Raw genomic sequence first — 12,314 nt, 5'->3', positions numbered from 1 at the left:
TCTACAAAAAATTAAAAAGTAAAAAATTAGCTAAGCACGGTGGCGCATGCCCATAGTCTTAGCTACTCAGGAGGCTGAGGCAGGAGAATTGCTTGAGCCCAGGAATTTGAGGTTGCAGTGAGTTATGATGAAACCTTTGCACTCTAGCCTGGGCAATAGAGCAAGATATCTCAAAGAGCTAAAAATAGAAATACCATTTGATTCAGCAGTCCAACTAGTAGGCATCTGCACTCGAATGTTTATGGCAGCACAATTCACAATTGCAAAGATGTGAAACAACCCAAGTGCCCATCAATACATGAATGGATTAATAAAATGCAGCATATGTATGCCATGGAATACTACTCAAGCTCAAAAAACAATGGTGAACTAGCACCTCTTATATTATACTAGATAGAGCTTGAGCCCATCCTTCAAAGTGAGGTATCCCAAGAACGGAAAAACTAGCACCACATGTACTCACCATCAAATTGTTATTTACTAATCAACACTGAGGTGCTCACATGGAAGTAATATTCATCGGGTGCCGGTCAGGTGGGGGGGGTGAGTGAACTCACAACTAGTGGATGCGGAGTGCACAGTAGGGGGAAGAGCACGCTTGTAACCCTGGCTTGGGCAAGGCAAAGGCATTATATGTAACCAGAATGTTTGTACCTCCATAATATTCTGAAATAAAAAAACAAAACAAAATGAAAAACTCAAAAAAAATCCAGGTTTTCACCTGACACAGTTGGCACATCCACTTTTTTCCTAGAACCATGAGTATCACGTACCACAGTCCTGTGCATGGGACTTGACCACTGATCAAACCACCACGAGGGAGGTATGCCACATGGTGTCCGTCCTAATCTGACAATGCAGAGATCAGCGTGGCCTCCGTTATAGTTTGCCTACCCTGGGGACCACATGTGTCTAGGGTTTAGTGAGAGAAATCTATGGTTTTCACACTTTGGGAGGACAAGGGAGCAAGTAAGCTGCCATCCTGAAGATTCTGCCTGGTAATCTGGACTTTTGAAAAATCCTTCATCCTGGTTAATGGAGTAAGTTCACTAATACTTCCTGGTCAGTGTCACCTTAGTGAGTAAAAGTTACCTTCCAAAACTAAAAACTACCATTTCTTATAGCAATCACTGAAAAGCTGTTAAGAGCTAACAGTATAGAATTATGTCAAAAAAATCTTCTCATCTGAAACTGTTAAATTTAAAAGTAATGGCAACATTTACAAAGCAAAACTGGATAGACTTGACAATAAAATATTTAAACTCCTTTACATCAAACCAAAAAAAGTAATAGCTTTGCAAATGAGAAAAATATTAAGAGCTGCTATGTCAGAAACATGCTTAATGTTTCTACTATACAAAGAGTTTATGCAAGTCAATAAGAAAAACACTTAAACAACAATAAGTAAATTAATGGTAGAAATAATTTTGCAAAAGAGAAAGTTAAGCAATAGTAAGCCTAAAAATTATCAGCTTCATAAGTTCTTAAAGAAGTTTAAATTAAAAACGTGAGCCATTTTCTCTTATCACATACCTATTTTTTAAATAATAATATTTAGTAAGGATTTGCTAAAACAGGGAATGCCATGTTTTTCTGGCCTGAAAACGTCTTATAGCAGCTTTGAAAAGAATTTTAGCAGAAATTATCAAGAACCTAAGAATCCTATTTCTACCCCAAGGAAATAACATAGAACATGGGTATGCGGTGGAGGAATACATGTATACATATTTACCAAAGTATTCTTTGAGCAAGGAGCAGATCGTACAATTTAAAATAATTTTCTGATTATTTAAAAATGAAGACTAGTTAACACTTTTATAGCTGTTAGTCTGTGCCTGAAACTGTACTAATTTGTGTGATTAGATAATTTATCCTTATAAAAATCCTATTAGGTGGATGCACTATTATTATGCAATTTTACAGTTGAGGAAACTAAGGCACAGGCAGGTTCAATAACTGTTGAACTGTTTGCCCACAGTCAAACTGGCACCAGGAACTCATTCTCAACTTCTAACCTACATTCCCTCTCTCATTACATAATATTTTCATTGAAGAGAACTTGGAATATACAGGTAAACATTTTTAACAAATTTAAACTCACTCATAATAATTAGAGATAACCAGCAGTTAGTTCCTTACAGTCATTTTGACATGCATACAAAAAATCCTGTTATAGGCTGGGCATGGTGGCTCATGCCTGTAATCCTAGCACTCTGGGAGACTGAGGCGGTAGGATCGCCTGAGCCAGAAGTTTGAGGTTGCTGTGAGCTAGGCTGGCACCCCAGCACTCTAGCCCAGGCAACAGAGTGAGACTCTATCTCAAAAAAAAAATCCTATTATACAATTCCATCTCATGCTGCATTAATTCAGCAAAATATTGTGAGAATTTTTCCATCCTCTTCCACATGTTACTTGTGTTCTGCATAATATTATAGCATATAGATGTATATGGCCATTTAATTTGCCTCTGCTTTTAATTACTTTTAGAATGATACATTAAACATCTTTATACATAAATCTCTGCCTGAACTTTTGATTCCTGAGAACTTTCAGTTTTTTAGGACAGATGCCTCTTTTAAGGTACACAATTTTTAAGGATACTTGACTCATACTTTCAAAGTGTGTTCCAGAAAACATTTCATCAATTTATTTTCTTGTTAAGGGTGTCTGACAACTCCCATAGTAATATACCCTACAATTTTTGGAAGCCTTTTCTGATTTACTAGGTAAAAAATAGTATCTTATTGCCATTTTATTTGTCATTTTTTTGTTCATTAATAGTTATGAGTACATATCATATATCTAGTGACCAATGAATACTACTTCCTTTGTACATTTGTACATGTATGTCCTTTGTCCATTTTTTAAAAAATTTATGCTTCACTACTGATTATATGAGCTCTTTATATATTAAGGATATTATTCCATTTATATTGCCTTTTTATTACCTATATTTTTAAGGTTTTTTTAACTTTAAGTATTATTTATAAACATAAAAATTTAGAGGCTCGCTAAATCTAATAGGGAAATAATAAGTACATTATGCTAAATTCATCTGATGGGATATCATTCATTGAAAAAATGTTTCTGGAAAGCTGTGATTAATATGGGGAAATGCTTATTTCATGATGTTACAGGAAAAGGTAGGAAAAAAGAGGATGTTCAGTATGATAAATATAAACAAGCAACGTGCATATAGAAGATTGGAAAAAAATAAACTGTAACAGTAATGATTTTTTAGTATTGTGTCTTTGATTGTTTTTGTTTTGTTTTATTTTGTTTTTGATAGGGGAATAGTAAGTATTTTTCAAGTTCTTGATAGTTAGAAATCTCTATTTCTTCTTTTTTACCAGAAAAGATGTAATAAACGTGAAGAAGGGAGAGGAGAAGAAGGAAACAAAGACACTCTAAAAGAACCAAAAAAAAAAAAAAAAGGATAGTAAAAAACTAATCTTTCACATAGCATTTCATTTTGCTGAGCCATATGATAGGTTTCCTAAGAAAGTGCTTCTCATACTTGCATATTTTGCTCCAAAAAGTATGAGGTTCCAGAACACAGTTGAAAGCTGGGGCTCTGAACAGTCTGTCCCTCCACAGCTTTTGTGGTCCTCACCAGGCATGACCTCCAGGGGTCCTCAAACTTTTTAAACAGTTCACTGTCCCTTAGACCTTTGGAGAGTGCGCACTGTGGGCCCGGGACGAGTTGGCTGCTAAGCAGAACAGGCAGCGGCAGCAAAAACACCCGGAGGGCCGGATAAATGTGCTAGGCAGCCCACATATGGCCCTCGGGCCATCGTTTGAGGACGCCTGACCTAGACCCAGTATTTTCACAAACCAGCAGGACTCATGAGACCCCAGAATGCAGGAGGGTGGGCTTGAGTTCTTGGACTTGGGGATTTCAATGAATCCCCAGCTAAGGGCAACGGGACCAGCGGCTGCACTGCAGGCTCGTGCCCTACCTGCACACAGACTGCACCTCCACCAGCTGTTAGCCACCCAGCTGCAAAAAGGAGAGAAAGTTCTAGGCAGTCTGGTTAACTGACTGCACAAAGAGGGCCACTTAAATCCATTCAAGTTAGTTTTTCAATTTTCTTTTCCCCAGATTATGTGTTTACCTTCTCAGGGTATTTTTGTCCTTTGAGATAGGAGTCCCACAGACCTTTAACCACTTCAGTACCAGCGTTGACTATAGTTGACAGCCACAGATGGACGCCACAGCGACTTTAGCCGACAGCCGTGATATGAGGGCGCACAGCCGAGCATCGACTTTAACCAACAGCCGTGCTATGACTTTTCTAATTTTTCATTTATCAAAATAAAATTGTGAACATTTAAAAATAACATAATGAAAACATATATGCATATGTTACCTATTCTGATTTACATTACAAGGAAAGCTGCCTGGAAAATAAAACAAGCTTTCAGAGCTTTCAAGCTTTCCTCGTCACACAAGAGCAAAACGGACTTGCCGTCAGTGCACAGCACAGACCGCCGTGCGGGCCGTGGGTGCGGCCGTGGGCTAGGTTTGGTGGCCCGTGAGCGCCGTCCCGAAGTGGTTATAGGTATGACCACAAGCACTGGGTTATTTATTTATTTAAGGTTGAACTCAAAGCATTTCTCCAAAACCCATGATATTTCTCAAAGGGAAGAAAGGCACTTAAGGACAGGAACTTTAATCCCTGCATGACTGGGCCTGGCACTGGCTCTTAACCCTAGCTGCACATTGGAATCCCTCGAGGAACTTCACAAACCACTCTCGCTTGGGCGGGTGGGCAAAGAGCTTCACAGGTGAGTCTAAAGAGCAGCCAATGTTAACTGCAAAAGGTGGTGGCAAAAGGTAGGAGTTAAAGCAATGAAGGCAAAGACCACTTAATCCAAGTGAAGGGTGGGAGACTGAGCAGCTCCTGAGGAGCTGGAACATTGGTAATTGTATAATTCAATCCAAGGGTCTAGCACCCTTCGCATGGCTCCATCTCGCATCATCTTTATCTTGCATCTCTGTGAACAGCCATCTTCCACATTTTCAAAGACAGCATGAAACAAGGGTTAAAATATCTTGCCTGATGCCCCCTCACTAATACATTAGGAGAGGCACCGATGGGTTGAATAATAGAATCGAACCCTAAGGCCGCAAGCCGCAGCCCGAACATCCTTGCTATTAATAGAATACTGTTTACACTGGAGTGGAGGAGCTTTTTAATGGAATTGGTGTATGTGCAGAATAGTGTTAAATCAGTAGAAGATTGAGAAAATATTAGGGGGAAATTTGCTGCTATTCTCATTATTAATTTATAATGGGTCTTTAATACAGCAACAAATGAAAACATCTTTGACTACCTGTTAAGCCAACAGAAATAAGGAGAGAACATCAGTGTACTAAACAGCATTTTAGAGACAATTACTGGACACGGATTTGGTAGTGAAAATTCTATCAGAAACAAATCCAAGCAAAAACTCTGTCTTTAACAAAGCATATGGGCTGATATCAAAAGTATTGTTAGATCAAAAAGAAAGTTATAATGACATAAATATATGAAAAGTTTATCAGTTAATGAGTAGAATGATGGTTCGATGGTTCAATGATTTAAAGTTTAACTGGTAATTTATTTTATTTGCAAGTTTATAAATTGAAAAGAGAAAACAAAAAGAAATAAACTACATAAGAAGAAACAAGAATGGAGAATTTGGTGATTTAGATGCTTATTTACATGGGAAAATCTTTCAGATCCCCCGGGATGATAAAATGTCTGTTGAAAGAGACATAAAAGGAAGATGACAGGAAATTTAATAAACTCAAATTGCAGAATGTGTTTCTTTCCATACTATAAATTGGTTGTGGTTACAATGTACGATAGATTAACAAAGATAAAGAAGTAGTAAAAGAAGAAAAAGTTTCAGTCTTCTAGCTGAAAAATATCTTGTAAACAGGCGATAACGTTTATTTTTAAATGCTTGTCCTCCTTTGTTAACATAAAAGACCCGGCACACACAGCTAAGGAAACAAGCAGATATGATTAGAGTGGAGCTGGAATTGGGGGTGGGTGGGCAAGGAAAGACTGCAGAGTGGGCTCCTTCTAGTTTCTGTTCCCAGTCCCATAGTTAAGCGACAGGTTCAGAGAAGAAAACTCTTGTTCTGCAGCTGGATACAAGTTCGGCAGGTTTCTGGCCCAGCGAGTGAACTCACGGAAATGCCAATCTATCCACAGTCAACTATTAGTAAAATAGAGTAGATGACAGATCTGGAAGGACCCACTGAATGCCTGGTTGAAATATTTAGTTGCAAGAGAACACCAACAGAAAAATATAGCTGGCGGGGAGGGGAGTGACCCTCGGTTATCCCCGACAGACCCCCAAGCAAACCTCAGAAGTGACCCTGATCTAAAGCAAGGAAACGTGCAGATTGGCCAATTGAGTCTGCCTCCCTGGCCGCGTTTGCCTCCAAATGGAGCCTTCCCACAGCTGTTTGGACCAGCTTGTGGCGCATTGTTGTGTCTGTTAAATATAATTAAGAACTGCTTGCTCTAGGGGAAATGAAGGATTTGATTAAGAGGGAGTGTTTCTTCTCCCTTTCTTCTTTCTCGTTTTTGTTCAACCTTATCCAGATTTTTTTAACTATTTTTTAAATCATGTCACGTTCTGGGGCAATTTCCACTTTGTTGTAGACAATCAAATGCTAAGGTACATATTACTAGGGCGTGAGTGTGTGTGTGTGTGTGTGTGTGTGTGTGTGTGTGTGTGTGTGTATACCTTCAGATGGAATTAAAGAGGCTTGGAGAGGGGAATGCATCCCAAACTGGTTTATTTTAGACCCTCAAAAAACAAAAAATTCATAAAACCAAAACTGACTGAAGCAGATTATGAAGAACTCCGAGCAAATGCCAAGTGGCGGGCTCCTCGGGCTCAGAATGGCATTTGCACTCTGCAGCTATAATTTCTTTGTTAACAAGTAAATCCTCCCAGTTCTCTCTGTGGCTTCTGATGTGTCACTATTATATACCACTACGGAACGACCGCAGAGGGTGGGCCAGGGAGGGAGGGGACATGACACCAGCCATCAATCTTTCACAAGCCACAAGTTCTAAAAGAGCACCGGATTTATGAGCAAACAAGTCCAGAGAGACCCAGCCAGGGAGTGAAAACTCGTGGGGTTGGGATGACTGGGAACATGTCAGAACCAAAGGAGGAGGGAAGGAAGATGGCACAACCAAACAGGTCTTCCTTGCAGACAAATTATTCTAATTGCCATCAAACCTGATTTCAAGAGCATTTTACAGTTCTTTTTTCCCCCTTTAAAAAAATCAAATAGGAGATGCCAATAAATGTGATCGATACCTGGAGAAGGCCTATGGTTAGCCAATATCCCCATAAGCATGTTTGTACGAACGCCCTTCTTAGTGGGGTTCTGTTGCTTGTCTGAGGGAATCTGCTCTGTGCAATGTGTAAGGCCTTGAACACAGTATGTGTGAGTGCATTGAATTAGTGGCATTCTAGATAATTGAAGTTAAACAAAAACTGTGCCTTTTCTTCTCCTTTATTGTCCCATCAATTATCAAATGCCCCTAGTACATACCCCAAAAATGTTTTTAAATCAGCTTTTCCTTTCCCATTCCCAGAACTGTATCCTTTTCCAACAAGTATCATGCAATGCCTCAAATATCGAATATCACAATATTTACTGAGCCAGTCTCCTGGTTTCTGGTTTATCAGATTGCTCTTCCTAAGCACCCCCAGCTCAAAAGCTTTTAATCACTTTCTGTTGCTTTGGGGATAAAGCTCAAACCCCTCTGCTGACATTCTGGGCTCATCACAATTCAGCATCGCTGCGCCTCCCCAGATTTTCAACAAATCTCAAAAGGAAGACTATGCTTACATCAAGCCAATGCCCTCGCCGGCCTTGGAGCAACCTGTGCATTTCTACTGCAATGACTTTCTTTTGCTGCTCACCTACCCCACCTGGAATGATTCTCACCCCTACTCCTTTTCCTCTTTGCATACTCCTGTGCATCAGGATGGAAGGCCCACCTTTCCCACATGGAACCTGACCCCCTTTCTTTGTCGTAAGAGACCTTCAGAATGCCAGTGGATTGGTACTATCTGTTTCACTATCACCTCCTCTTCCAGGCCACTGGTAGGATTTCCTCTCTCAAGCATTGCCCTGCCTTCTTGATCTACTCTCCATCCATTCATTAATCCATGCTTTCATTCGACAACCATTTATTATCTATTTTGTGTTTGTGCACCAAGCAAGGACTCATGTGTAGAAATATAAATGAGATATATAAATATAAAAAAGTCTGTTGTCAAGACTCTCCTAATCAAAGACAAGGAAATTATAGTGCACTATGCTTAGCTCGGTAAAATACATTTACATTCTACATAAGATATTTCTGGTTGTCAGAATCTCAAGTTCCTGAGGCCAGAGACTACGCCATGGACTTCTTCTGTGGTCCCTATTAAGCTTATGGAGTGTGTAACCTGGTTTATGAAACATACTTGCTCAATGTTATTGAATGTTTCAATAACAGATTAGGGCTTGAAAACTGTCTCAGTATTTCTTCATTCTGCCAAGAAAAATACTCTGGTCTAAAATGAGACTTACATAGACTATCTCTGAAGGGATAAATAAGTAACTGGTTGCCTCAAGAAAAAACTGGTTGGCTAATAAATGGGGGTGAGAAGAATTCCATGTATACATTTTTATACTTTTGAATTTTATACTATGTGAATGAATGAATAACTGAAAATTAAATCAAATGATACATTCTCTTCAATTAAAGTGGCAATGAATCAATGGGACAAAACTATAGATGCCAAATTTTTCTTTTTCTCTTGTCCTCCTAAGGGTGGTTGGTAAAATAATAACTTAGAAAAATCTTTACTGTAGATACAGATAAGAAAAATTATAGGAAGAATGCAGGTGAATCCATAATGCACAGTACTATTTCAAAATAATTCTTGACTCCCTCCTCTTTCTGACAGATTTGTTTCTCTTTCCTCTTGCATTTGCTTCTAGCCTAGATTCAAGTTTGAGTCTAGAAATAAGAAAAAACATGTGGCTTGACATCAGCAGTCTCTGGCCACGGTGCCTTCTTGTCCACAATGAACGTGACCAACAGCAGAGTCTGTGGGGTGCCCCAGAAGCCTCTGGCCTTTGCCAAGGCCATTTGTCCTAGTCATGCCTGTAATGAAGCCCAGTACAGTCTCAACTGTCACCGGAGCCCCTGCCAATGCCACTTCCCTCTGTACATCCTTCTGGATCTGTTCACCTTCTTATCCCAGGAAGAAGAAGCTGATTTTAAGGTACAGATGGCGATATTAAGAGGGTCAGCTGACAAACACTTGGGCAAACGACAAAAGAGGGACAACATCCTTTTCTACCTACCTACCCTACAGCTGGTAATGTTACTTTGGCAAGAAACAAAAACATTTTAAACTGGGTGCTCTTTGTATAAAAAATATCATAGAATGGAAAGTTTTCAGAGACTACCCCTATTAACAAGCACCCTGCGCTTGGATCGAATCAAGCTCAACATCACACTCTCAGAGCTGTTCGTGAAAAGTAAGAACTCTCCAGACCCTGTGGAACATCTATTAGCTGTCTGTTTCTCCGCGTCCCCCAACTCCTTGTGCAAATCATATTCAACCCATTTGTGATAATGTTCTCACTGGCATGCCTGGAAACTATTAAAAACAGATGTCCAGACCACACCGCAGACATGTGGGGACGGAGCAGCTCTGGTGGAGTCGTAAACATGTCTCTGTGATGGAGGATAAGCTCCCTTCAGGTGTCTTTCTGGTCCTCTTATGGTACCAAATATATAACTTCCAAGCGATAAACTAAAGGCAGTTTGTATTTGCATTTACTTTGGCATCATTTTTTTTAAAATTTGCTTTAACTGATTCTGAAATGTAAACTCTTATCTTGAGCTGCTGAGGCCTTCATAAAGATTGCAAGGAGACCACACATTTATACCCTGAAACTAGAGATTTGCTTGTGTACGTTACCCACCCTGGAAAAGCCGGATCCTGCTTTGTTTCATCCAATAAATGCTCTATTATTAGGGAAAGAAAGAGGGGAAGGAGGGGATAACTATATTTAAACCAACTTTTATTTGCCTTCACTGTTACCATGAATTGTTCCTCCAGTATTTGCACAGTTTCTGAAATTATAGAAACCAAAGCAACGTTTGTCCCAGCTGTTTTTGGTAATGAGGAAAATATGTCTGGTCTTATTCATTGTATCAGAACACAAGAGTAGGCTTTGGACATGAACAAAGGATAATAACTAGAGAATCCCAAAGAACTGACTTCTTTAAAGAAAGATTGGAAATTGAGTTAAATATGGCACCCTTTCCTGCTAAGTCCCTGACTTTTGAGAATTGTTTCTATGTTGACGGTTTGTTTCTCATACTACAATGTGGGGAAGGATTCGAACCCATCCCATTTAGGAAGGAACGGATTTAAATTAGAAATGTTGAGATCTCCAGAGCAACTGCAGATATGAAAGACAGAATGCATGGCTTTCTCTTCTGCTTCCCTCTCCATCCACCGCACCCTCACCCAGCCCCTCACTCCCAGGAACCCACATGCTATAAGGGCTTCTGTCTGTCCCTCTGGGGCAGCAAATCTGGAAAGGAGGGTGCTGCAGGAAGCTCATAATGTAGAGGTTTTCTGAGCTTCGAGGGTATTACCGGGGCTTATTGGGAGCCATCGCTTCCCCCAGAACTCATGTGTGCCCAGGCAGTACTGAGTTCTGAGCCAACACATGGCCTGATGCAGCCACAAGGGGTTAAGTGTGACTGTGTCACATGACTCTCTAGGCTGTCAGCAGAGACCCAGGGCACAATATGGAAAGGGCACTTCGTCTTAGTCTTCTTTTCTCTCAGCCTAGGAAGTTATATATTTAGTAGTTTTATGACCAGTAAGCAGAAAATCAAATCATCAGCTCCAAAAGAAATAAATAGGAATAGAAGTATATGTTTACCTCTGTTTTGCTTTCTTTATGCTTTTGGGAGACCCAAAGTTGTTGTTGTTGTTTTTTAATCTTTGTCAATTTTTTTAATACACAGTTGATTACTGATGATGGTCTTTATCTCCCATGTTATTTCTAGATTTTTCTTTAGTAAGATTGAGATGATCTTCACACACCCTCTGGTATTAAAAACAATCACAGATTAATAAGGAAAAACTTTCTGTGGTTATTTCATAAGCAGAGAAAAGTAAACACAGAATAATAATTATGAATAAACAAATATTTATTTTGAAACTGTGCAAAGAGGAGCAGCCCTAAGGAAATAAACTGCTTCCTTAGGCAGCAGGGTGAAAATGCAAAAAAAAATTTTTTTTTTTGAAACAGTCTTACTCTGTTGCTCGGGCTAGAGTGCTGTGGCATCAGCATAGCTCACAGCAACCTCAAACTCCTGGGCTCAAGCAATCCTCCTGCCTTAGCCTCCTGAGTAGCTGAGACTACAGGCATGCACCACCATGTCCAGCTAATTTTTTATATATATTTTTAGTTGGCCAATTAATTTCTTTCTATTTTTAGTAGAGATAGGGTCTCACTCTTGCTCAGGCTGGTCTCAAACTCTTGAGCACAAATAATCTACCCACTTCGGCCTCCCAGAGTGCTAGGATTCAAAATATTTTTATGAGAATTTTTTTTAAATACAGATGTTTGCAGTCTTGTGGATAAATATTTTTATTTTTTATTATTTTTATTTTTATTTTGAGACAGAGTCTTGCTTTGTTGCCCCAGGGTAGAGTGAGTGCCATGGCGTCAGCCTAGCTCACAGCAACCTCAAACTCCTGGGCTCAAGCAATCCTTCTCCCTCAGCCTCCCGAGTAGGTGGGACTACAGGCATGTGCCACCATGCTCAGCTAATTTTTTCTATATATATTAGTTGGCCAATTAATTTCTTTCTATTTATAGTAGAGACGGGGTCTCGCTCTTGCTCAGGCTGGTCTCAAACTCCTGACCTCGAGCAATCCACCTGCCTTGGCCTCCCAGAGTGTTAGGATTACAGGAGTGAGCCACCGCGCCCAGCCTATTTTTAACTCATTGTGATTCAGGGAGGAGTTTTGTCCCCATACTTCCTTTTTGCCATTGTCCTTTGAATTTTCCCTACCCACATTCCTGAAAACTTATCAAATCAGAAGCACCTACTGCCTCTTGGAATATTAAGATTATCAAAATGTCAACAGAGGCCGGGCGCTGTGGCTCACGCCTGTAATCCTAGCTCTTGGGAGGCCGAGGCGGGCGGATTGCTCAAGGTCAGGAGTTCAAAACCAGCCTGAGCAAGAGTGAGACCCCGTCT

General features: G+C 40.0%; 1 long non-coding RNA gene across 1 annotated transcript in view; it reads right to left on the bottom strand.

Moving 5' to 3' along the window:
• The window catches only part of LOC105865259 (uncharacterized), a 45,429-nt gene that overhangs the window by 2,828 nt on the left and 30,287 nt on the right, over nucleotides 1-12,314 (bottom strand). The window contains exon 4 of the long non-coding RNA XR_012923293.1: nucleotides 10,985-11,151. This is a non-coding gene — a long non-coding RNA (uncharacterized LOC105865259). The remainder of the gene's footprint in view (nucleotides 1-10,984; nucleotides 11,152-12,314) is intronic.

The sequence above is a fragment of the Microcebus murinus genome, chromosome 15, assembly GCF_040939455.1.
Source record: "Microcebus murinus isolate Inina chromosome 15, M.murinus_Inina_mat1.0, whole genome shotgun sequence".
NCBI lineage: Eukaryota > Metazoa > Chordata > Mammalia > Primates > Cheirogaleidae > Microcebus > Microcebus murinus.
Note: the sequence above shows the minus strand (reverse complement) of the source record. Positions and strands in the feature narration are given on the sequence as shown.